Source organism: Macaca fascicularis, chromosome 9 (genome assembly GCF_037993035.2).
Source record: "Macaca fascicularis isolate 582-1 chromosome 9, T2T-MFA8v1.1".
Classification (NCBI taxonomy): domain Eukaryota; kingdom Metazoa; phylum Chordata; class Mammalia; order Primates; family Cercopithecidae; genus Macaca; species Macaca fascicularis.
Genome location: NC_088383.1, coordinates 79,439,598 through 79,464,188, shown reverse-complemented (window position 1 = coordinate 79,464,188; position 24,591 = coordinate 79,439,598). Strand labels below are relative to the sequence as shown.

At 36.1% G+C, this 24,591-nt stretch overlaps 1 protein-coding gene and 1 long non-coding RNA gene across 4 annotated transcripts in view; one reads left to right on the top strand and one right to left on the bottom strand.

Moving 5' to 3' along the window:
- Positions 1-3,299, top strand: part of LOC141407697 (uncharacterized) — a 28,632-nt gene extending 25,333 nt beyond the window's left edge. Inside the window, exons 2-3 of the long non-coding RNA XR_012417895.1 lie at positions 2,458-2,548; positions 2,984-3,299. This is a non-coding gene — a long non-coding RNA (uncharacterized lncRNA). The remainder of the gene's footprint in view (positions 1-2,457; positions 2,549-2,983) is intronic.
- The window catches only part of CTNNA3 (catenin alpha 3), a 1,764,647-nt gene that overhangs the window by 1,195,312 nt on the left and 544,744 nt on the right, over positions 1-24,591 (bottom strand). The window lies entirely within an intron of this gene.

Sequence of the window (24,591 nt, the reverse complement as noted above, 5' to 3'; positions counted from 1 at the left end):
AATGGAACAGAACAGAGTCCTCAGAAATAATACCACACATCTACAGCCATCTGATCTTTGACAAACCTAACAAAAACAAAAAATGGGAAAAGGATTCCCTATTTAATAAATGGTGCTGGGAAAACTTGCTAGCCATAAGTAGAAAGCTGAAACTGGATCCTTTCCTTATTCCTTATACGGAAATTAATTCAAGATGGATTAGAGACTTAAATGTTAGACCTAATACCATAAAAACCCTAGAAGAAAACCTAGGTAATACCATTCAGGACATAGGCATGGGCAAGGACTTCATGTCTAAAACACCAAAAGCAATGGCAACAAAAGCCAAAATTGACAAATGGGATCTCATTAAACTAATGAGCTTCTGCACAGCAAAAGAAACTACCATCAGAGTGAACAGGCAACCTACAGAATGGGGGAAAATTTTTGCAATCTACTCATCTGACAAAGGGCTAATATCCAGAACCTACAAAGAACTCCAACAAATTTATAAGAAAAAACAACCCTATCAAAAAGTGGGCAAAGGATATGAAGAGACAGTTCTCAAAAGAAGACATTCATACAGCCAACAGACACATGAAAAAATATTCATCATCACTGGCCATCAGAGAAATGCAAATCAAAACCACAATGAGTTACCATCTCACACCAGTTAGAATGGCAATCATTTAAAAATCAGGAAACAACAGGCACTGGAGAGGATGTGGAGAAATAGGAACACTTTTACACTGTTGGTGGAATTGGAAACTAGTTCAACTATTGTGGAAAACAGTGTGGCGATTCCTCAAGGATCTAGAACTAGAAATACCATTTGACCCAGCCATCCCATTACTGAGGATATACCCAAAGGATTATAAGTCATGCTGCTATAAAGACACATGCACACGTATGTTTATTGCAGCACTATTCACAATAGCAAAGACTTGAAATCAACCCAAATGTCCATCAGTGACAGACTGGATTAAGAAAATGTGGCACATATACACCATGGAATACTATGCAGCCATAAAAAAGGATGAGTTCATGTCCTTTGTAGGGACATGGATGCAGCTGGAAGCCATCATTCTCAGCAAACTATTGCAAGAACAGAAAATCAAATACTGCATGTTCTCACTCACACATGGGAATTGAACAATGAGATTGCTTGCACACAGGAAGAGGAACATCACACACCGGGTCCTATTTTGGGGAGCGGGTAGAGGGGAGGGATAGCATTAGGAGATATACCTAGTGTAAATGACGAGTTAATGGGTGCAGCACACCAACATGGCACATGTATACATATGTAACAAACCTGCACGTTGTATACATGTACCCTAGAATTTAAAGTATAATAAAAAGAAAAAAAACTTTTCTCCAGACTATGTCAGTATCTCCACTTATAAAAAATTAGGGAACGATTAACCAAATAGAACTGGATAGAATAGAATCTACAGTGGAGTTGTACCGTAAATGCATATAACTTACACAACTTCAATTATGTAAATTGAGAAGAAAGCAATAAGGCCAAAGGTTCATCTGTCAATTTGTATGGCCTGGACAGAGTGTGAAATGGGAAGTGTTAATCCACCATGCCCTCATAAGCACAAGTAGCCTTGCTGAGGGTGATTATGGTATTTAAAGATATGTCTTGTCATATATCACGACCCTTGAAAGAAAGTCAAGTATTTCTGATGCTCAATTAGAAAAAAACTGGCTATTGAACTTACTGAGACATAGCATATGGATCCCCAATATGCCCTTTTTAAGAGTACTTTAGCCGGGCTCGGTGGCTCACGCCTGTAATCCCAGCACTCTGGGAGGCCGAGGCGGGCAGATCACGAGGCCAGGAGATTGAGACCATCCTGGCTAATACAGTGATACCCTGTCTCTACCAAAAAATACAAAAAATTAGCCTGTCGTGGTGGTGGGCGCCTGTAGTCCCAGCGTCCCAGCTACTCGGGAGGCTGAGGCAGGAGAATGGCGTGATCCCGGGAGGCGGAGCTTGCAGTGAGCCAATATCGCGCCACTACACTCCAGCCTGGGCGACAGAGCGAGACTCCGTCTCACCAAAAAAAAAAAAAAAAAAAAAAAAAAAGGAAAAAGAACACAAAACTATAATTGTTACTCAGATTCCATTTCAAAGAAAATCTTCATGCCAGCACTTTGTTCAACATATCTCAGCCACAAGGCAAATATATGCTGACTAAATTTTACTTTCAAGGTGTGGTTGAGAGATAGGTGGTGGTTGAGAAACCTCCTAAAAAGATCCATGTACACTGGGGTGAATTCATCTTTGTCCAAGAATGTAAGCATTGTACCAAATGTAACCTAATGTAACGAGACACTCTGAGCCTTGCTGGATGGTTTAACTAGACAAGTGTTCTGGGAAGCCACATAATGACAACCAAATACAGAACCAAACCATGCACTGTTTGGGATTTTTCAGATTTTGTTTTTGTTTTTTTCTTCTATTAGGGAGCAGAAGCCTCTCTAGTGGAACTCTCCAATGGATTCCGTCAAACCTTTCAATACAACTACAGCATATATTTTCTGCCTGACAACTCAAGTGAGTAAATACTAAACACTCATTTCTATGTATTTATTTATTTCCTCATGAACAAATAATTATTTTCTTGCTTTATTTTGATGTATTTTGTACATTTGTATTTAGATTTTAACTCATATAAATACATATTTATGATACAACCCTACTGTAGATTCTATTCTATCTAGTTCTATTTGGTTAATCTTTCCCTAATTTTTTATAAGTGGAGAGATACTGACATAGTCTGGAGAATTATTGACTTATTATACACTTCATTTTTAAAGTTAATGAAAACAATAATAATTTAGTACATAAATAATAAAAGGAGTTCCAAAATTTCTGCTTAATAGGAGAAAGACCATTCTTAAGCCCTACTAATCACCTTCACTTACATAAAATGAACATCATCATTCCAGGATTTAAGCTACGTGTCCCAATTCTTCTTTCCTTCTCTAGTGCTGAACTCGCATTAAGATGACTGAGAGTGGAATATCCATTCCTTCCAGGAAAAGATGACCCCATAATCAGAGATGTGGTTTGATCTTCTGCAATGCCAACAATCAGATTTCATATTCACTCCCCAACATCTGAGTCATAACTTTGAGAATATAACTAAAACAACATTGTGTGGGAAGTGCCGAGATTTCTATCTAGGTACATCTGTACCAGGTACAGTCAAGCTCCTTTTCAATCTCTCCTTAGGACCTAATCTCACCCTTGCTCATTTTTTACATTATATCTGTAACAAGTAATAAACATTTCTTCTACACTCTGACTTAAAGTTATTATTCAAACTTGGTAGGAAAGAACTTGAGATTGTGATCAGAGACTTTATAATTCTCTCTGTGTGTGTGTGTGTGTGTGTGTGTGTGTGTGTGTGTGTGTATACATGCATGTGTATCAAAAAGAGCTTGGGTTTAATCGTTCACATTCATTATCCACATCATTACTACTCATGTTTTTCCTCACATGCCCTCAGCTTAGCAAATGACACTAACCAATAGCTCAATGTCAGAACTTGGGAGTCATTTTTGACTCCTCCTCTTCATCATCTCCTATATCTAATTAATCTTCAAGTTTTATAAAATTCACATTTAACCTTGTGATGGTTAATTTTATGTGCCAACTTGACTGGCCACAGGGTGCCCAGATACTCAGTCAAATATTATTCTGGGTGTTTCTGTGAAGATATTTTAGATGAGATTAACATTTAAAGTTAAGACTGAGTAAAGCAGACTCAGTCTACAATTTTAAATGTTAATCTTATCTAAAAAAGATTATTCCAAAAGAATGTATGGTTTTTCTAAAATCAATCCTTCTATTTCTACCTTTAAAAGTAATTTATTTAATTTCTACATCTCTCAATTGGGAAACAATAATTCCAAAATGATCTGATCCTTTTTTTAAGAATAACCATGAAATATTATTCCCCAGGTTAACAAAACTAGTAGCCCATCTGCAATATTTTCAATCACAAGCACTTTGCAGGTTGCACTACACAGAGCTACTTGGGTAGAAATATTTTCCTTTTGTTCCTTTAACAGCTTTACCCCTTTGACAATATCTTAAAACAGTCAAGTTTAATTTTTCCAACTTCTTCCTCCGTATTACTTTGGCAAAGGTTTGGGCATTAAGTCAGGTAGAAATCAATAATTCTCCAAGTAATGCTTGCCCCAGAAGGCATCCACATGAAAATAAATAAGTGTCCTGAGCATAAAATATTTTTTACAAACACCTATTTGAGGGAAACAAAAACCTTAATGCCTCAAGTATTTAAAACGTTTTAAAAAGTAAAAGAAAAACAATACGATTTCTCATTTATTGGTGAAATAACTGCATCTACTAAGATTTTTTCCTTTTCCTTCTAAACATAGAAAATTGAAAAATTAGTATAAGTTAGAACCAAGCTGATCATGAAAAAGTGTAAATTTAAAAATTAACATTAATTTAAAAATACTTCTGACCATATGAATTATAAAAGACTGCAAATATAAGGGAGGAAAAAGGAACGTGAAAATTAGACTGCTCGCTCATTTGAAACGCTTTGATAAAAAGTACTCTATCTTCTTTGGATTGTCACCCCTGTGAGGGAAGGGACTGTGACATTTTGTATTAATCTCTACATAGCACTTGCCTCTGTACTGTGCCTGTGACAGTAGTTCATAACAAAAAGTTTTCAGATTTTTTCAGTGGAACCATGTTCATTAAATAAGAAACTAACAAGATGTGTTTGCTATCCCAATTGCCTTGGAACATTGACCATTTCATTTAAAATGTTACCATTTTGCTTGTAAATTTACTTATTCCTCTCAGTTTAAAAGTATATCAAATCCAGAAATGACTTTATAATTTAGCTGTTAATTTTCTCTAGTTACTTACTTTTAAGTTAACAACAACTCTCACACTATAGCTTATTCACTACAAACAGTTATTAATTAAATCAAATATAATGTGCAATTAAAACTCAGATGCAGAGTCAAATAGGATTTCCCCATGTTTACATAAGAAGCTTTGAAATGCATACAATAATGACAAATAAATTATTAGTATTATAGAGATGAGAAAAACACTGAATACTAGGATTTTACAATCAAACAAGCACTTGTTATTTACTGGATATTAAATGTCACCACTTAACGTTTCTTTACTTCCTTATGCCCTGTATTAAAACACCATAGAAAGGAAAGTGCTAAGTGAAGTATTTCAATATTTTAAGAAGTAGAAAACCTTGGTCGAGACCTCACTCCATTCAAACATTTAGCAAGCATCCACTGATCACAATCTGTAGTCAATCACTGTTCTACTGTAATATGTGGCCATGATGATTGTGACAGTTAAGGAACCATCTGTAAAGAATAATTTTTGCCTGGTATTTCTCACTTATTCTGAAAAGTAAATCTTGACTAGAAGGGAGTTATCTAGGATCCATATAGAAGCATACTTAGATATTTTCTGATATATAAAATGAAAAAGAGAATGTCTTGCAAAGAACAGAAATTAAATGCACATGAAGGACACTGTCTTTGAAATCTACCCCCTTTCCAACATCATCCTTGTTCAAGCACCCATCACCATTCCTTTAAAGAAACCCTCCTTTAAAGGAGGCAATAGCCTCCTCAGGAGGGTTCCTACCTCAGTGTTGCTCCTCTATGATCTTCCTTCCACTACTAAGAGTGCCATCTTTCTAAAACCTGACCAGAACATCACGGTGCCTTAAGCCCTCAGTGTCTCTTCCCCATCAACTAGATGAAATCCAAGCTCCTTGGTTTGTATGATGAGGCACTTTGTGATCTAGACCCACTTATAGGGCAGGCAGTGAGAAGGCACCCACTATGAGGGAAGTGAGGAAAGAGTTACCCATAACTTTTGCTGTCTCAAAAAGTTGCTGGCTCTAACATCATTTAAGCAAAGCTGGTCAATGGGGAGATACTGGATAGACTCACATTAGAAGTCACTCTGAGAAATTGCTAAGACTCCAGATTATAATTCCCAAAATTTAAAATTAGATAAACCTTCTGAAATGGACCTGTGACAGGTAAGAGTATAAGGCTGAAGAAATATACTCAATACAAGAGCCTAAGAATTTGTTGAAGAGATCTTTTCAATACATTGTGTAGCTTATGTTGGAAGGCTTTCTAAATTAATACATTTTAGCATAATTATGTTGAGCATGGAAATGGGAACTAAAACAGGTTATAATCCTGTGATTTGAGCTTGGAGCATCAATGGGTCCTAGCCTGGAACCTGCCCCACAGCAGAAGACGAGGACCTGGTAGATGATATCCAACACAGCACTACATACAAATGGAAGCACTGACAGTAATACAGTCATTGGATACCCTTTCTTCCTCTGCTGGAATTGCATTAACTTCTGGCATTTTGGACAGGCATCAAGAAGGTATGTCATTCAAGAAGGTGAGGAAATGAATCAAGGATGGGACAAAGACAAATATAGGGCATGCAGAGTCTAAAGTAATTGATTCAAGAAATTAAAGAAACTTGGCTCCATTTTTTTACCTTCTCCTGCTTATACTTGCAATACCTCTGGGCATTATTTCTCACTCTTCTTCCCTTCCTACTTTACCCTTACCAACTCAGAACTCAGAACACACTATGCTCTCCCATGTCTCCTCGTTATGCTCTTTCCTTTGCCTAGAATGCTCTAGGAAGCCTTTTCTGAGCCAAAAGGGTTGGGTTAGGTACCTTTGGGTGTCTCCATTGTACTCTGATGATGTGTTTATATGATACAATTTATTCAAGCAGCTTATCCTCTATATGGCTCTATTTCACTTGTAAAATGGAGACAATAGTAGCATATACTCCATAGGGTTGTTTTGGTTATTATGCAAGGTAATATATGTAAAACCATTTAAACAATACCTGGCACAAATAAATAAGTATATAAGTAATATCTGCTGTGTTATTATATTATTAAAAAACAGCATGTTTTTATCAGGTACTATGTGGCAGTCATTATGCTGGATGTTGGTAGACTATTGGTGAACAAAGGAGACATGGTTCCCACTGCAGTGACGCTATATAAAATTACTCATTCTACAGTATGTGTCTCCATGCCTCCCAGTGTCAGAGATCAATCTTTGTCATTTTTTTGTGTTACCAGCACCTAGAAGAGGATTTATCACAGAGCTGGGCATATAAGAGGTGCTCAAAAATTATTTAAAAATAACCCCAGAAAGTCCTGAGGAGAGGAAAAAAACATGTGACTTGTAGACATGCAACAGCATTAAACTCACTGAAATTATGCATGGCTGGGACCCAGGTTAAATGAGAAGGAATGAAAGAAGATGCAGCTGAAGAGAAGGAAGGCCAGATCACAGAGGGCCTAATACTATGAGAAAGAGTTTAACTTAGAATGGGGATTCAGAAAGCATTTTAAGTAAGGAGTATCATAGTCATACTTCCATTACATAAAGAATGGAAACTGTGAAGGCCAATGACTGGAAGAAACTGAGACTAGAGGTAGAAAATAGGATGCTATTTGCAGTATTCTGCATAAGATGTGATGAAAATGTGATCTAAGATAGCATCAGTGTGAACAGACAGAAGAGGATAGAGCAAAATTAAGACAGTAGGTCTGATAGGCCAATAGGATACAGCATTTGAGGAAAAGACAGAGATGTAATACGACTCTTATGATTCTAGCTTGGGTGCTAAATACATTGCAAATCATTAAATGAGATGATAATATAAGAATAAGATTAGGATTTAGGTGACAAAATGGAGATCATCTGCTGAGTTTTAGGCATACTGAGGCATCTATGAGATTAAGTAGAAATCTAAGAGTCAGTAGGTTATATGCACTTAGGTATCAAGAAAGAAAATGGAAAGTGGTCTTTGCTGGAAAACTATAAAACCCTGTGTAAATTAAGAGATCGTGTTTCCAGGGAGATGAAAGAGAAATTTAATCATGGATATAAAAAGTGTATGTAGATGTACAAGAAGTCGAGGAGATGTGCAAGAATTGACAATCCTTTCCATTAATATTTTAGTCAAGATTATCAACTCAAAGTAAATGAGAGGGATATGGGTTATGAACTGAGGTGGTTAGTGAAGGTTTGAGAGAAATGGAAAAAGAAGGTTATCAAGGACACGCAAAATACAGTAGGCAAAGAACCAACCTAAGTGTCTATCAACGGACGAACGGATAAAGAAAATGTGGAATATATACAATGGAATATTATTCAGCCATAAAAAAAAATCATGTCATTCACGGTAATATGGATGGAACTTGAGGTCATTATGTTAAGTGAAATAAGCCAGGCACAGAAAGACAAATGCCACATGTTCCCACTCATATGTGGGAGCTAAAAAACCTTGATCTCAGGGACACAGAAAAAAGAACCATAGATACCAGAGACTGGGACAGGTGAGTGGGGGTGAGGGGGCATAAAGAGAGGTTGGTTGTGGGCACACACATAGATTTAGATAGAAAAAATATGTTCTAATATTTGACAGCAGACTAAGCAACTATACTTAGCAACAATATTATGTATATTTTAAAGTTACTAGAAAAGAGGACTTGAAATGATACCAGCACATAAAAATGATAAACACTCAGGTGATGGATACCTCAAATACCCTAACTTGATCATGACGCATTCTATGAATGCAAAAAAACTCATATGTACTCCATAAATAGGTAAAATATTTATAGCAATAAAAGAGAAAAAATTAAAAAGAAAAGGATATATATATTCTTGATACTTAAATGCATAGTGTTCTACAGCCTTAGCTAGAGCATATTGCCTGATATATATATATACATATATACAAAAATATATATACATATATATATATATTTGTAGAGGTAGCAACAATGGTAGAGAAACACAGAAGGTAAATGGTTGGATTGATTTAAAGTTGAAGCTTTACAGAGTCGTGGTGCAGAAATACTAAGGAGCAAAGGAATGGCGGGAGCTGCATGCCTAGGGAGCATCCATTCCTAAGAAGTATGCCACATAGAGAAAAAAATGTCATTAGAAGAAGGGATTAACAGGCTTAGGGGGAAAAATGCAAGAATCAGAAGATAAAAACTCTAATTTGAAAAGTAAATGCATCAGATAAACTCAAAGAATAAGAAGGTATATCTTAGAGTTTAAGATTTCAGAAACTGAAAATTCTAATACATGGAAAAGACCTAGCATGTAACCATATGAAGTAGAGTTGAAACTTGCATTTTTGAGTACCTGTAGGCATTGTGCTTCGCATTTTACATATGCCATATCATTTGATAATGATTTTCTTAATTTATTTAGAGAGACAAGGTCTTGCTGTGTTGCCCAGACTGGTCTCAAACTATTGGACTCAAGTGATACTCTTACCTCAACCTTCTAAGTTGCTGAGATTACAGGTGTGAGTCACTACACTCAGCTTGATTCATTATTTTTACAGATGAAAAGACTAAGTATGAGTCAAGTTACATGATTTGCCCAATGTTACACAGTTAGTCAGTAGCCGAACTGGGATGCAAACTCTAGCCTGTGTAATTCCAAAGCATATACTCTTTCCAGAATAACACATCAACTGCTGAATGTGAGAAGGTTGTCAGGGAAAAATGGAGCAAAGATTACCTGAAGTAAGTAAATGAAAGAATTCTGAGACTAGATGGTGGATGCGTTGATTCAGTTAGACACAGAAGTCATTCACCTGACAGCTAAACTTGAATGGAATAATCTATTAGTTAATTCCATAATCATTGAAAAATGTGGAGAAGTGATAACGAGACTGATAAATGGAGTATCCCATGATGAGCTCTGCTACAGGTTGGCACCATGACGAGTGAAGAACACAAAAAAGGAATGTATATTACTGCAGCATATCATGAATGAATTTCCTCATAAAATAATACTATGGATGCTAGAGGTTTTATGAGGCCACTCTCACAAACACTCTCATTAAAAGCAAAGTTCTGGGAAACTGGAGCTGGTGGATTCCTTAATTTCTGCTTGTTACATTGACCCTGAACTTTGGGCACCCATCAAGAGAGTAAGGAGACTGGAAACCTCCATCCATTCAGTTTTATCTAGCTTGTATCCTAGATATCTGCATCCATTCAGTTTTATCGAGCTTGGATCCTAGTTTGCACCCTTTGCTAATTTGGTGATAGGACAAATTAAAGGCAACTTTAAACTAAGGCTGAGTCATCATCCTACAATCTTCTAACCTCTAATAACTGCTGAGGAGTGGTTTGCTCAGGATATGGGATAGAATATCCAGAAGTTATGAGCTCCAAAGAAACTGGGATTTTTATATGAGAGAGGAGTCACTCTGTAGACACAGTAGTAAAAGGCAGGGTGAGTGATTGCCCACTACCACTGCTGAGACCCACGATTCCTAGAAGGTGGGAACATAAGCAGACACTATTCCATATGGTGGCAGGAGAGAGCTATCTTTTAATTAATAGGAAAAAGATAGAAGGGGAATGTTCCTTAAGGTGTTCTGGTTTGTTTTCGACTTGATATGGGAAGGGTTAGGAGATGAAAAACAAAGGGAGGAAACGTCTAGAGATACAGAGAATGAAATAGTATAATGATAAGATCATTAATGAATATGGGTGACTCCTGGAGCTTGTATTTTGTAAGGTTGACACAGATGGCAGGGAATAAAAGAATGGTGGTACTAATTTCATGTGTTTCCTTGTATCTCTGACATCACAAAAATACAGTCTTTCAGCTGAGCATAATCCCCATTTCACAATGACAGTAAATCATTTTTTGTATCACAACAGACCTGACCAGATATATGCGGTAACAACAATGGACATACAGGTGGGTCACAGTGGCTCATGCCTGCAGTTCCAGTACTTTGAGAGACCAAGGTTGAAAGAATTGCTTCAAGGCCATCCTGGACAAAACAGTGAGACCTCATCTCTATGAAAAAATTAAAATAAAATAAAATAATTAAAGGGGTATGGTGGTACATGCCTGAAGTCCCAGCTACTCAGGAGGCTGAGGCAGGAGGATTACTTGAGCCCAGGAATTCAAGGTTGCAGTAAACTATGATTGCACCACTGCACTCCAGCCTGGATGACAGAGTAAGATAATGTGTCAAACAAACAAACAAAAAAACCAATGGATGTACATGTTTTAGAAGGATAAGATGATCACATATGGCCTCCACATACCAACACCAAAAGCATTGATTTAAATCTCACACCAGTCTCAATCTCACAAATATCTCAAATCTCCTTATAAATAATTTAAAAATTAATAACTCATTCAAATTTCTTTTGACCCAATTATATGTTTCTACTTTACCATATATTTACATAACAAGCTTCAAGAGCCACTTAAGAAGCAAAGCAGTTTATCTTTCTTCTTGAATCATGAATGCCTCTTTTAAAGTTCACATAATGGTTATAGAGTACTCTAGTATTCGTGAACAAGATGTGAAGAACAAGGTCATTTTAACTTTTCCTTTATTTTTTAATCATTTAGCCTTCAATCATATCCCTTTTAAGCTTTTAACTTTTCAGCTAAACAATGCCGCTGTTCCGATTTGAGAGAGTATTTTTGTGTTTGGTTATCTGTTCATCTGGGCTTTTCTGTTTGGTTAGTTTTTTATCAGTCATTACATTTTCCATTATCCCTTATATTTTCTACTTTTAAGGTAATTTCTATTTTTCTCATATCACTATTATATAATTATGTTCTCTCATATGGTATAATGATTTATGTGTGTGCTTCCAAAGCTACAACTCCTAAAAAGCAGAGAGTGTTGCTCCTACCTTTATTTATTCCTGCTTTCAGGAAATAAACAATAGTTATACTATATTTTAATTTTCTGTATAATTAGAATTTTTAGAAAGTTAATTTCTCCTTGGAAAGAAAATTTCCATAGGAGAAACATGTAAACAATAGTGCACACAAGAGAAAACAAAAGAATGATTGCAATATTCTAATTATAACAATACTAGGAAGAGAGAAGGAGACAGACAGAGAGAGAGAGACAGAGACAGAGACAGAGAGAGAAGTTTGCATCTTCTATCTCTCACCAGCTTTTGGTCATATTTTCAACTAGTATTCCTACATTAAACAAAATCAAGGAAAAATACTCTAGGAAATGTCATTCAATTTGAAGGTAACATAAGCTTCCTCTATACTGAACTTCCTCAAAAAAGAAACTTGAATCAATGAACCCAGCACAAGAAATCTTGCCAGGGTGAGAATATAGAGAGAAATCATCCCAGCAGGGGGAAGGAAGAGCAGAAGCCAAATTGTTTTAAGTATTTAGATGTAAATACCAAAATTACAGGGATGAAATTTCTCACTCAGAGAAGAGAGAAGAGAAGATGATGAGTATTAGTTCATTTTTAGTTTAGGGAGTAGGGGGCATATAAAAAGGACCAGGCAAGAAGTGACTCCAAGCTAAGCTCCAACATTAGAGGAGAAACAGCCTTCCCACCATTTCGTACTTGCTCCTTTGGGTAGCTGTGACTGAAGATCAAGGGTTGGATGAGGAAAGGCATCAGGACAGACCTGAAACATACAGAAAGACAGATGCCCAGGTCAACAGGCCTACAGCAGTAACAGTAAGTGTTGCGTGAATGGCATTTGGCAGAACAGTCTAAAGATAGATGGAAAAGTATGTTAGCTATTGTAATAAAAGTTTACATATTGCTTTTGTCATAAGAAAATGATTTTGTTGCATTTTCTGTATTAAAAAAAATCAAACATCTTGGATTGCTCTTACACAGTTCCACAAACAGATTGAGCCTATCATGTTTTAATTTTGTTAATTTTAGTAATCCTAAAAACTGTATTAATCTTTACACTGGGAAGCATGATTTGTCATCTAATGTGTTTTCCTATAGGTTTCTCAAGTTCGTATCAAAGGCACAAGATAAGGTTGGGAAATTCTGCTCCTGTATATACAAGTCAGAAAAAGTTTTAGTTTTGTAACAAATCATAGCACAAAACCCCTCTGACCCGAGCCACCTCAAAATTGTCTCATTCTCACAACCAATTTTGAAGACACACATACATCTTTTCTCTCCACATAATATTCCTTTGTCATAGCCACTGAATAGCATGAACTAACAGCAGTCCTGCAATTGTGTAGGCTTGGTAAAGGCACCTGCAGAGGAATAAATATGTTTAATTAAATCCTTAAAAAAAAAAAGAGTTTAAACAGTATTATTCCATCTTCCACCCTAACCCTGCCAATGTAGTGATTATATGTCTATTAAAAAGGAGGGTTTGTATGAGTTATCATGACATGCATCACTAGATTGTAGATAATATAATTTATTATGTAATTTATTTTACATATTTATTTAAATATATAATAAAATATAACTCCAGAATACAAGGTCCTAAGGTTTGAAGCTTATACACAAAATTGTGCCATTTCTTGGGGTATGCAATCCTCCAGGCATGGACATTTACTTATAAAATAAATACTGCATATTATAACAGGAAGAGACTTCAAAATTCATGATTGTTTATTTTTTGCCTTTCAGATGCACCTCCAAGAAGAAACATTAGATTTATAAATGTATGGGTGTAAGTGTGTGTGAAATCTGGAGTGGAAGTAAAACTGTTAAAATCCATGAGAAGTCTTGAATTAATGAAGATTCAGAACTAGGAAACACAGTATGCATGTCCCATAAACAAAGAAGCCAGCAGTGGACCCCTTCAGGTAGTCATTAAAGAACAACATACGTGGCTATCAGAAACAAACTTTCCCAGGATTTAACAAAAATAACATTTCTCATTTATAAATCATACTCTTCAGTAGATCATAATTTGTAGCAAACTAAATAAGTAGATCCCTGTCCTCTGAAACAGAATTGAAACTGCTGCCTGAGCATCTAACATATCTAAACTGCCAAATCAAACATTCCTTAATCAGTTTTAGCACTTGTTTATTTTCTCTCTTCTGAAAGAATGGCTATTAAGTGGCCAGCGCTGTCCCTGACACGACTCACATATATGCTCATTAAAATAAAGCTATTTAAAGTAGACATTGTCTTGTCGTTCAGCACTCCTCTTCTAAAAATTATTCCTTTCAACCAGAGGGTTCAAATGGCAACTGCCAGCTTATCAGATGATTTGCCCATGAATAAGCACCCAACCCAATTTTCTGGGTTTTTAAAAAAAAAAATAGTTGCCTTATTGTTATTGTTTTGTATGTATATCTTGGTGTCCACCAGTATCCATGCATTTCCCTCTGTGGGATATCCTAGAGAGTTTACAGAAATTAAATTTCCTAAGTCATCCATCTATAGAGGTAGGGAGAGTGAACAGGGCACTTTAAAATTATTTTCCTTGGAAAGTAGAAATGAGCACGGATCTTAGAAAGCTCTGATATACTTAGCAGACATAAATCTGTTTAATACGAATATGAAATAAAATCATACTCTTACAGATTTTCAGGTACAATAAAAAAGCTACAGTATGAAAATAGAAGATACATATGTGATTTTTAAATTTGACATTATACTTTTTCACAATATTTCAAATTCAGATTAAAACATATAATTGATTTTATTTATGTATTTATGTATATATGTATTTATTTATTTATTTATTTATTTATTGAGACAGAGTCTCACTCTGTTGCCCAGGCTGGAGTGCAGTGGCGCGATCTCGGCTCACTGCAAGCTCCGCCTCCTGGGTTCAAGCGATTCTCCTGCTTCAGCCTCCCGAGGAGCTGGAACTACAGGCTCCCACCACCACGCCCAGCTACTTTTTTTTTTTTTTTTTTTTTTTTGCATTTTTAGTAGAGACAGGGTTTCACTGTGTTAGCCAGGATGGTCTCGCTCTCCTGACCTCGTGATCCGTTTGCCTTGGCCTCCCAAAGCACTGGGATTACAGGCATGAGCCACCATGCCCAGCCTATTTTTATTTTTTAAGATGGAGTTTTAACATGGAGTTACTGCAACTTCTCCCCTTCCCAGATTCAAGCAATTCTCCTGCCTCAGCCTCCTGAGTAGCTGGGATTACAGGCACCCACTACCATGCCCGGCTAATTTTTTATTTTTAGTAGTGACAGGGTTTCACCCTGTTGACCAGGCTGGTCTTGAACTCCTGGCCTCAGGTGATTTGACCGCCTCCGCCTCCCAAAGTGCTAGAATTACAGGTGTGAGCCACTGCACCCAGCCTAAAAAATGTAATAGATTTAAAAGCCAAATATAAATCCATAGTTTAGTGAATATTGAAATAAGGCTATAAATAATGTTATAATCACTGTGTTTATAAAACAGAATATCATTATGGTACAGAATTTAAAAGATGAGAAAAAAATGTAATGCTTAAACTTTTGTCCCAATAGAAAGCTTTCTTTAACTCAAAGGGAAATCTCTGAGAAGTATTAATGTTTCCTAATGAACATTATGGGATTTCTAAGTCTACATTAGACACTTGCAACTTTGATCTGTCTATAGAGTGCTTTCTTTAATTCTTTGAGCAATTTTTTAGAAGTCTCCAAGTGAAAATATATTAGGAAAATCTCTTACTAAAGAAATGTAGTAAGATTGATGGGATGTTTTATTTCTTACCTTTGAAAACATCCCTTATTTCTAGCCTAATATATATAGACAATGCATATCTACATTTATTCATTCAAATTTCTATTGAAATAGCCATAAAAAGAAAATATCTTAAAATTGGTAAGTCATCACTTCTTTATAAGATGGTTTTATTTTTAGGTCAATTTTATAAAATTATCTTTTTGAGTGTTATGGTTAATAATAAATTTAAAGATTTAAATCCATCTGAGAGTTTAAACACATTGCCACTATTTATGATTATTTTGTATTAGGATATCAAAATGGGCTGCATTAATAGTCCAGCTCTAACACAGAAGAAGCATTCGATTTATATTAATAATTACATATAAGTGGTTTATAAATTATTTGCATATATCCCAGATATATATACATGACTAAAATTTAAAATACATTTTTTAAAAATAAAAAGACTTCTGAACCCAGATCTACTAATTATATGTGCAAAGAGAGATGCCCTGTAAGTTGGAAGAAAAGCAAGTATCTTTTTAAACTTTGATATGGCCCAATTACAAAGACTGTGATATTAGTGAAAATGGTAAAACAAAGTCCTTTTTGGTACTATAAATACTAATATTCTAAGGACAGGTCAAGTCCTATTTGGTTTTATGTGCCATGTGAAAGGGGAAATACCAGTTCTTTTATTATTCCTTTTCCTGATGAGAGAGGGCCTTCAAAAGGCCACCGCAGTAGCCTGCATGAGCAGTGCTTTCTTACAAGACAGCATTGCTACATTACATTGCATCTTTAGGCCTATTTAATGTGTGAGGTGTTGATCATATGCCAAGAAAGACATAAAGAGAATGAGGAATGTACATAGAAACACTATTAAAATGATCCCATGCTTGAGAGGAGAATCAAGAGCTAAGAAATTCAGAAACAGAGTTTCTGCTTTGAAGGAGCTTAAAATAGGACATCACTTCAATATAGAGGCATGCTCCCTTGCCGTCTCAAAGATAATATTTGGCGATCAGCACCAGAAAAAGGAATCCAAACTACTTGTTTTTGTAGTTAGCTCTGTCATTTAACCATAGTCTAATTATCCAACTCTATATATTATCATAAAAAAAAATCTTTAAATGCACACCATGTAATAACACTTATCAACCTAAGAGGAATGCCAATTAATGATTGCAAAGGCACGCTAAATTTTTTTTTTTTTACAAGCAAGTGCTATATAACAACAATATATCTATTACTATTCTATCTTTCCAACCAAAGCAAGTTTTGTCCTCCTAGGATTGCTGGCAGCAAAATAAACCTGACGTCATTCTTCTAAGCCCAATTGGCAGCCCAGCTGTGCCATTATCCCCGGGAAGTGTGGTCATGTACGGTAATACCCGCATTATGTGACAATGACCAAGTCAAAATTACCCCCTTGGAATAGAGTTCAGCCTCTGAAAATGTAGAACTGAGAAGACATGCTGGGTTCAACAGAGTAGCCATAGTGAGGGCCATTTTTGTCTGATAATGGCCCTAAATTACTGATATCAACTTGGCGTCTAAGACTCAGGGCAAAAGCAGCTATTTTCTTTCTATGGAACATTCACCAAAAATATAAATGCAGCTGCCTTAGTCTTGATTTTCTTCCCTGTTTTTATGGGATATATAAGGTCATGACTATAAATATAGATAAAATTTATATAAAACACCAAATTAACTGGAAAGCATTTTATATATTCTAAAATATATCTAGGGTTTTTTTTTTCTTATTTATAGATTTTAGAGGCACATAAAACTCAGGCCCCAAGCCAATTTACAGTTTAATAAACAGCTGCATAGTTGTGAATTTTCTGGTATAAAATATACCAAAATGATAAGAGGCTGGTAATTCAGTGCATTACCTACAGCAATAGCTTGGTGCAATTTTTCCATATGCTTGATTTATAAAAACAAACTCATTTTCTGGAAATGGAAGATTAATCTTCTTCAACAAAATTTTCTTTATGAAAATGAAAAAAAAAGTATTTCCTATACCAAAAGAAAAATAACATTTATTATGACGTATTCAGGGGGCAGGTGAGAGAAAAAAACGAGATATTATTGGAGAACAAAAACTATATCCATAATCCCTTTGCTCAGATAACTGCTTATTGACTTTTTTAGAAAGTAGAACATAGTCAAGGGTAGTAAAAGGTATATTCTCTTCTCCACAGTTCTGTCTCCTTGGGTTTTCTTCCAAAAAAAATTTTTTTTAATGTATTAGTATGTACTTATGTGAATAATGCATGTGTGTATATATCAACTTTTGTTTTTTCCTGTTACAAAGAGTGAACCTGCTGGGTTAAAATATACAGGCATTCCTCAGAGATACCGCAGGTTTTGTATCAGGCCACCACAATAAAGTAAATATCACGATAAAGCAAGTCACATGGATTTTTTTTGGCTTCCCAGTGCATGTAAAAATTACATTTACTCTATAGTACTGTAGCCTATTAAGTGTACAGAGCACTATACTAAAAAAAAATGTTCATAACTTAATTTAAAAATATTGCTAAAGGCCGGGCACGGTGGCTCACACCTGTAATCCCAGCACTTTGGGAGGCCGAGGCGGGTGGATTACAAGGTCAGGAGATCAAGACCATCATGGCCAACAAAGTGAAACCCCGCCTCTACTAAAATACAAAAAATTAGCTGAGCATGGTGGTGGGTGCCTGTAATCCCAGTTACTTGGGAGGCTGAGGCAGGGGAATCGCTTGAACTCGGGAGGCAGAGGTTGCAGTGATCTGAGATCATACCACTGGACTCCAGCCTAGAGACAGAGCAAGACTCCGTCTCAAATATATGCATATATATATATATGTATATATTTTGCTAACAATCATCTGAGTCTTTAGTGAGTTGAAATCTTTTTGATGGTGGACGTTCTTGCCTTGATGTTAATGGCTGCTGCTGACCAGGATGGTGGTTGCTGAAGGTTGGGGTGGCTGTGGCAATTTTTGAAAATAAAACAACAATGAAGTTTGCTGCATCAATTGACTCTACCTTTCACAAAAGATTTATCTAGGCCAGGTGCGGTGGCTCATGCCTGTAATCCCAGCACTTTGAGAGGCAAAGGCAGGCAGATCATCTGAGGTCAGGAGTTTGAAACCAGCCTGGCCAACATGGCAAAACCCCACATTAGCCAAGCGTGGTGGCAGGTGACTGTAATCCCAGCTACTCGAGAGGCTGAGACAGGAGAACTGCTTGAACCCGGAAGGTGGAGGTTGCAGTGAGCCGAAATCATGCCACTCACTACACTCCAGCCTGGGAGATAGAGCAAGGCTCTTAAAAAAAAAAAAAAATTATCTGTAGTATGTGAGGCTGTTTGACAGTGTTTTACTCACAGTAGCGCTTCTTTCGAAATTGGAGTCAATCCTCTCAAACCCTGCCACTGTTTTTTCAACTAAGTTTACAGATATTCTAAATCCTTTGTTGTCATTTCAACAACGTTCACAGCATCTGCATTGGGAATAGAGTTTATCTCAAGAAACCACTTTCTTTCTCATCCATAGAAGCCACTTCTAATCCATGATAGCTATATCAAGAGAAGGCGGCAACTTGGTCCCATCTTCAGGCTTCATTTCTAACTCAGTTAACTTGCCCTTCCTCCCCTGCTTTAATTTGCAGTATCTTCCTCCATTGAAGTCTTGAAACCCTCAAAGTTAATCATGAGGGTTGGAATCAACTTCTTCAAACTCCTGATAATGTTGATATTTTGACCTCCTTCCATGAATCACAAATGTTCTTAGTGGCATCTAAAATGATGAATTATTTCCAAAAGATTTTCAATTTACTTTGCCCAAATCTATCAGAGGAACCACCATCTATGGTGAGTATCGCCTTACAAAATGTATTTCTTAAAAAATAAGACTTGAAAGTTGGAATTATGCCTTGACCCATGGGCTATAGAATGGATGTTGTGCTAGAAAGCATGAAAACTTTGTTTATTTCTTTGTGCATCTCCATCAGAGCTCTTGGGTGACCAGGTGCATTGTCAATGAGCAATATTTTGAAAGGAATCTTTTGTTCTGAGCAGGTTTCAACATTGGGTTTAAAATATTTAGTACACCATGCAGTAAACAGATGTGCTGCCATCTAGGCTTTGTTATTTCATTTATAGAGGACAGTCTGGGTTTAGCATAATTCTTAAGGGCCCCAGAATTTTCAGAAGAGTTAATGAGCACTGGTTTCAAGTTAAAGTCACCAGCTATATTAGCATCTAACAAAAGAGTTAGCATGTCCTTTGGAGCTTCGAGGCCAGGCATTGACTTCTCCTCTCTAGTTATGAAAGTCCTAGATGGCATCTTCTTCCAACAGAAGACTGTTTTATCTACATTGAAATCTGTAGTTTAGTGTAGCCACCTTCATCAATGATCTTATCTACATCTTCTAAATAACTTACTACCACTTTTACATCAGTACTTGCTGGTTTTCCCCTACACTTTTATGTTACAGAGACGACTTATTTCCTTAAATGAAACAAACACTGCTGGCTTCAGACTTTTCTTGGGCAGCTTTCTTATCTCTCTCAGTCTTCACAAAATTGAAGAGGGTTAGGTTCTTGCTCTGGATTAGGCTTTGTGGCTGGTTTGATCTTCTATCCAAACCACTAAAACTTTACATCAGCAATAAAGTTTTGTTTTTTATCATTTGCATGTTCACTGGAGAAGCACTTTTAATTTCTTTCAAGAACTTTTCCTTTGCATTCACAAGTTAGCTAGCTTTTTGGTACAAGAGGCCTAGCTTTTGGACTGTGTAAGCTTTCAACAAGCCTTCCTCACTAAGTTTAATCATTTCTAGCTTTTGATTTAAAGAGACATGCGGCTCTTCCTTTCATTGAACACTTAGAGGCCACTGTAGGGTTATTAATTGGCCCAATTTCAATATTGTTGTTTCACAGGGAATAAGGAGGCCCAAGGAGAAGGAGAAAGCTGCAGGAATGGCTGTTCTGTGGAGCAGTCAGAACGCACACAACATTTATCGATTAAGTTTACTGTCCCCTATGGGCATGTTTCATGGTTCCCCAAAATAATTACAATAATAACCTCAGAGATCACTCGTCACAGAACACCTTAACATATATAATACTAATAAAGCTTAAAATATTCTGATAATTACCAAAATGTAACACAGAAACATTAAATGAATACATGCTGCCAGAAAAATGGCACTGGCAGACTTTTTCCCAATTCCTGAATCAGTTAACCCAGAAGAGTTGTTTGATGGGGTAGTAGGTGGGGAAACTTTGGCAATAAAGGAACTAAGCTGGCATTATTATTTTTCTTAATTTTTTTAGGTTTTGTTTTGTTTTGTTTTGTTTTTTTGAGACAGAGCCTCAGTTTGTCACCCAGGCTGGAGTGCAGTGGCACAATCTCGGCTCACTGAAACCTTCGCCTCCCGGGTTCAAGTGATTCTTCTGCCTCAGCTTCCCGAGTAGCTGGGACTACAGGTGCATGCCATCATGCCCAGCTAATTTTTGTATTTTCAGCAGAGACAGTGTTTCACCATATTGGCCAGGCTGTTCTAGAACTCCCGACCTCATGATCCACCTGCCTTGACCTACCAAAGTGCTGGAATTACAGGCATGAGCCACTGTGCCTGGCCTGATATTATTTTTTCATATGACACCTATTATAAATATATATTTGAAATATTTTTCACTATTATCCTAAGCCAGTAACAACAGCAACAAAGTTACCACATGTGCAAAAAGCTAGATGTTTAGTCAGCAAATATCTCTAATATTTATTTGCAGTTCTTGGTTATTACCATATTGAGAATTTATTCTAACTTGAAGGTTAGGAAAAATGCTACTTCAGAGAAGGTTTTCTAGGAGAAAACATTTCTTCCTTGGCCTAATATATTTCAATTGTTGTCAGGTGTTCCCAGCGTGAATTACTAGGTATTGTACTGAATCATCTTCTATGGATCCATGTACTGCACCTTCCAACAAACACCCCCACCCCAGCACCCCTCCACACCCACACACACTCATCAGATATTTTCTTGAAATTTGCATTAAAATAATATTGAAATGACTTGGCTCAAAAGCATGAAATGAAGAACAAGGCTTAGGAAAAGCAAACCTTTCATTATTCTCCTCTGCATTAAGTGCCCAGCTCTCTGTGAATTGCAACATTTTTAAGAACATATCCATAGTTTGATCATCTATAGATACATAGAAATTGTCTAAGTGTTAATTTTCCAAACTAATGGAGAATATTTTAAGTGTCTATCTATATACCTCTCTGTCTCTGGGAGAGTAGCAAAGAGATGCAAATATGAGCATACTCATATTCTCTTTGCTTTAGGAATCTAGATGAACATTTTTACAAAAATATATATACAATACTGTTCATGCATATTATAGCCACACATATTATAGCACTCACATAAACCCATCTCAGAAAATAAATGAAATTGTTCAAAAAGGAGTGCCAGTTAGTAATTATTTGCGACTCTCAATTAAGGGCAAATAATATTCATTCTGTATAAAGGCAAGTACAGGATTGGTGGGATTTAAGAGAGATGCTTGCATAGGTTAGACTGACCTGAACTCTTATCAGCTTAGGCAATCTGGGTCATTTCCCAAAATATTAAAGAAAAAACATCCAGAAATTTCTGGAAACATCATGTACCATAATTTATATACAGTCATGAATGGCATAACAGTGTTTTAGTCAACAATGGACCACATATAAAACTCTGGTTCCACAGATTATAATAACATATTTTTACTGGGCCTATGTCTAGACATATAAACAATTAACATTATGTTACCACTAGCTACAGTATCTAGCACAGTAACATGCTGTACAGGTTTGTACCCGTACAACATGCACCATTTAGCCTCGGTGTGTAGTAGTAGGTATACCATGAAGGTTTGAGTAAGTCCACCCTATAATGTTCACACAATGACAAAATCGCCAAAGGACACATTTCTCAAAACATCCCCACTGTTTAGCAACACATGACTATACATCCATCTCTTTCTACATTTAAATCTTTCTCCGTGCTAAGTTTAAAAAAATCATAAATTGGCCCTGTTCAAATTGAAATTTGTAATCTTTTAAATGAATACAACTTAAGTAGATTAGAATGAATGCAGCACTGAGAGGCAAAATGGCCTGAAGTTTTAAGTTCTGGACCAGACTGCTTGGTGAACTTGTACAAGTTATTAAACTCTGTGCCCATTTTCTCGTCTAAAAATCTGGGATAATAATAACACCTATCTCATAGAATGATTATGAGAATTAAACAATGTATAACGTTTCTAAAACAGTAACTGGTACTGAGTAAATACAAGTGTTTATCAACCACATAAAATAAATATTTCACTAAAGCACAAAATGTATTCTTTTCTTCCAAGGTCAAAATACAGTAATAGCTCTTCAAATAGCCTATGGATCTAACAGTAAGAGATGAACACCTTTAAGACTAAACTGAGATAAATGAGAAAAGCAAGATATTTTTGTATTGCAATATTCAGATTGTGTCCTGGTCTTCAGTATACATGTAAACCTTCAAATCAAAATAGAACATTTTACACTACGATTGTATTTTTCTTCTGTTGTTTTGCTCTTCTTTTCTCATAATCAGGCTCTTTTTTTTCTAGTCCCAAGGAAATTTTGGTTCAACACTGAACTCAAAAATACAAAAATGTGAAAAAATGTATAAACATTACTTTCATAGCAGTTTGTTAATATTGAAGCTGTATGGATTGAATATTCAGAAATTATTTGCATTTCTTCAAGGCCTAGTATCTTGTTAGGTAAGGTATATAAGAATTACTCTCATTTCTTCAATAACTTCAAAACAAAAGCAGAAATTAGTGGGATGAGTGGACCACATGGTTATCACCAAGAAGTTATTAGGACCTAACAGTATCTGAAGCTGGCCCTTATGATGGGAAGAGAACTGGAAAGGATTCAACAACAACTAAAATGTCTGTTCCATTAATTATCACTTTCTTATAAAGCTATATATGAACTAGAAAAATAAAGAAGATCCCATTGGGGAAAAATTGGATTTAGGACATATATACAGACAAAAATCCAAAAATACATTGTTTCCAGAATGAATAAACTGCCATTCTCATTGCATTCAGCCACCCTCCTAAAAATTAACCCAGCTTTAAGAAGAGGAAGTATATTTCCTGAATAACCAGCAACCTCCTTGAAGTCCTCCTGAATGAAGTAATATGCTTCTCCATGTGTGCCCAAGCCAGTGCAGCAGGAAAAAGCTGACTCTCTGTCAGCAGTGTCTCACAGAGGGAAGTAATATGATCATCCAGAGACCTCACATAAATTAGAACAGATGGAAGTATGAGTTTCTCTTTACCAGATCATAGGGTGATGACGAAATGACTTTGATTCTCCCAATTTCAATCCTAGCTTGCCTGAAAATGCAGGCTTGTCTTCACTGTAATTCCTTCTTCAGAAAAATATCTCTAACACCCAATAAGGATTGAGAAATGCAAATACTCAGATAAGATGCATTTACTGACAAACATATCACATCAAAATTTCCTCATCCAGTGCACTGCCCTCTCCTTACATGTGACAGCAAATGTGACCCAAGGTGAAATCTGCATAAAGATGAAAGTGATCCAACCATATAGCAATTTACAGGTAATTTGTAATAAAGCTTGCAGTAAGCATTACTGCCAAGAAATGGAGTAACTCTACAATAGGACTTCCATCAGAGCTATAAGAACTGGGTTTGTGAGAGTTTATGCATTTAAGCTAAATTTCTCGTTTCCCATTTTGGCTCCTCCTATCTTCAGCATATTAAATAATGAAAAATAAAGCTTAAATCTAACCTTTATAAATTGTCTTATGGCTAAATTCAACATCCTAATTCAGCCCTCCACTGTGACCATTGTTAACACTCAGGTAATGTGAAAGGCAAGAAAAGCAGAGGCCTGACATAAAATGTTTTTCAAAGTAAATGCCCAACACGAAATTTATACAATATTCCCAGTTAATTCTCAGGCAGTCATAATGTTTACTTATTTAACACATTAATATAGCTTGTGAACATCACTTATCTA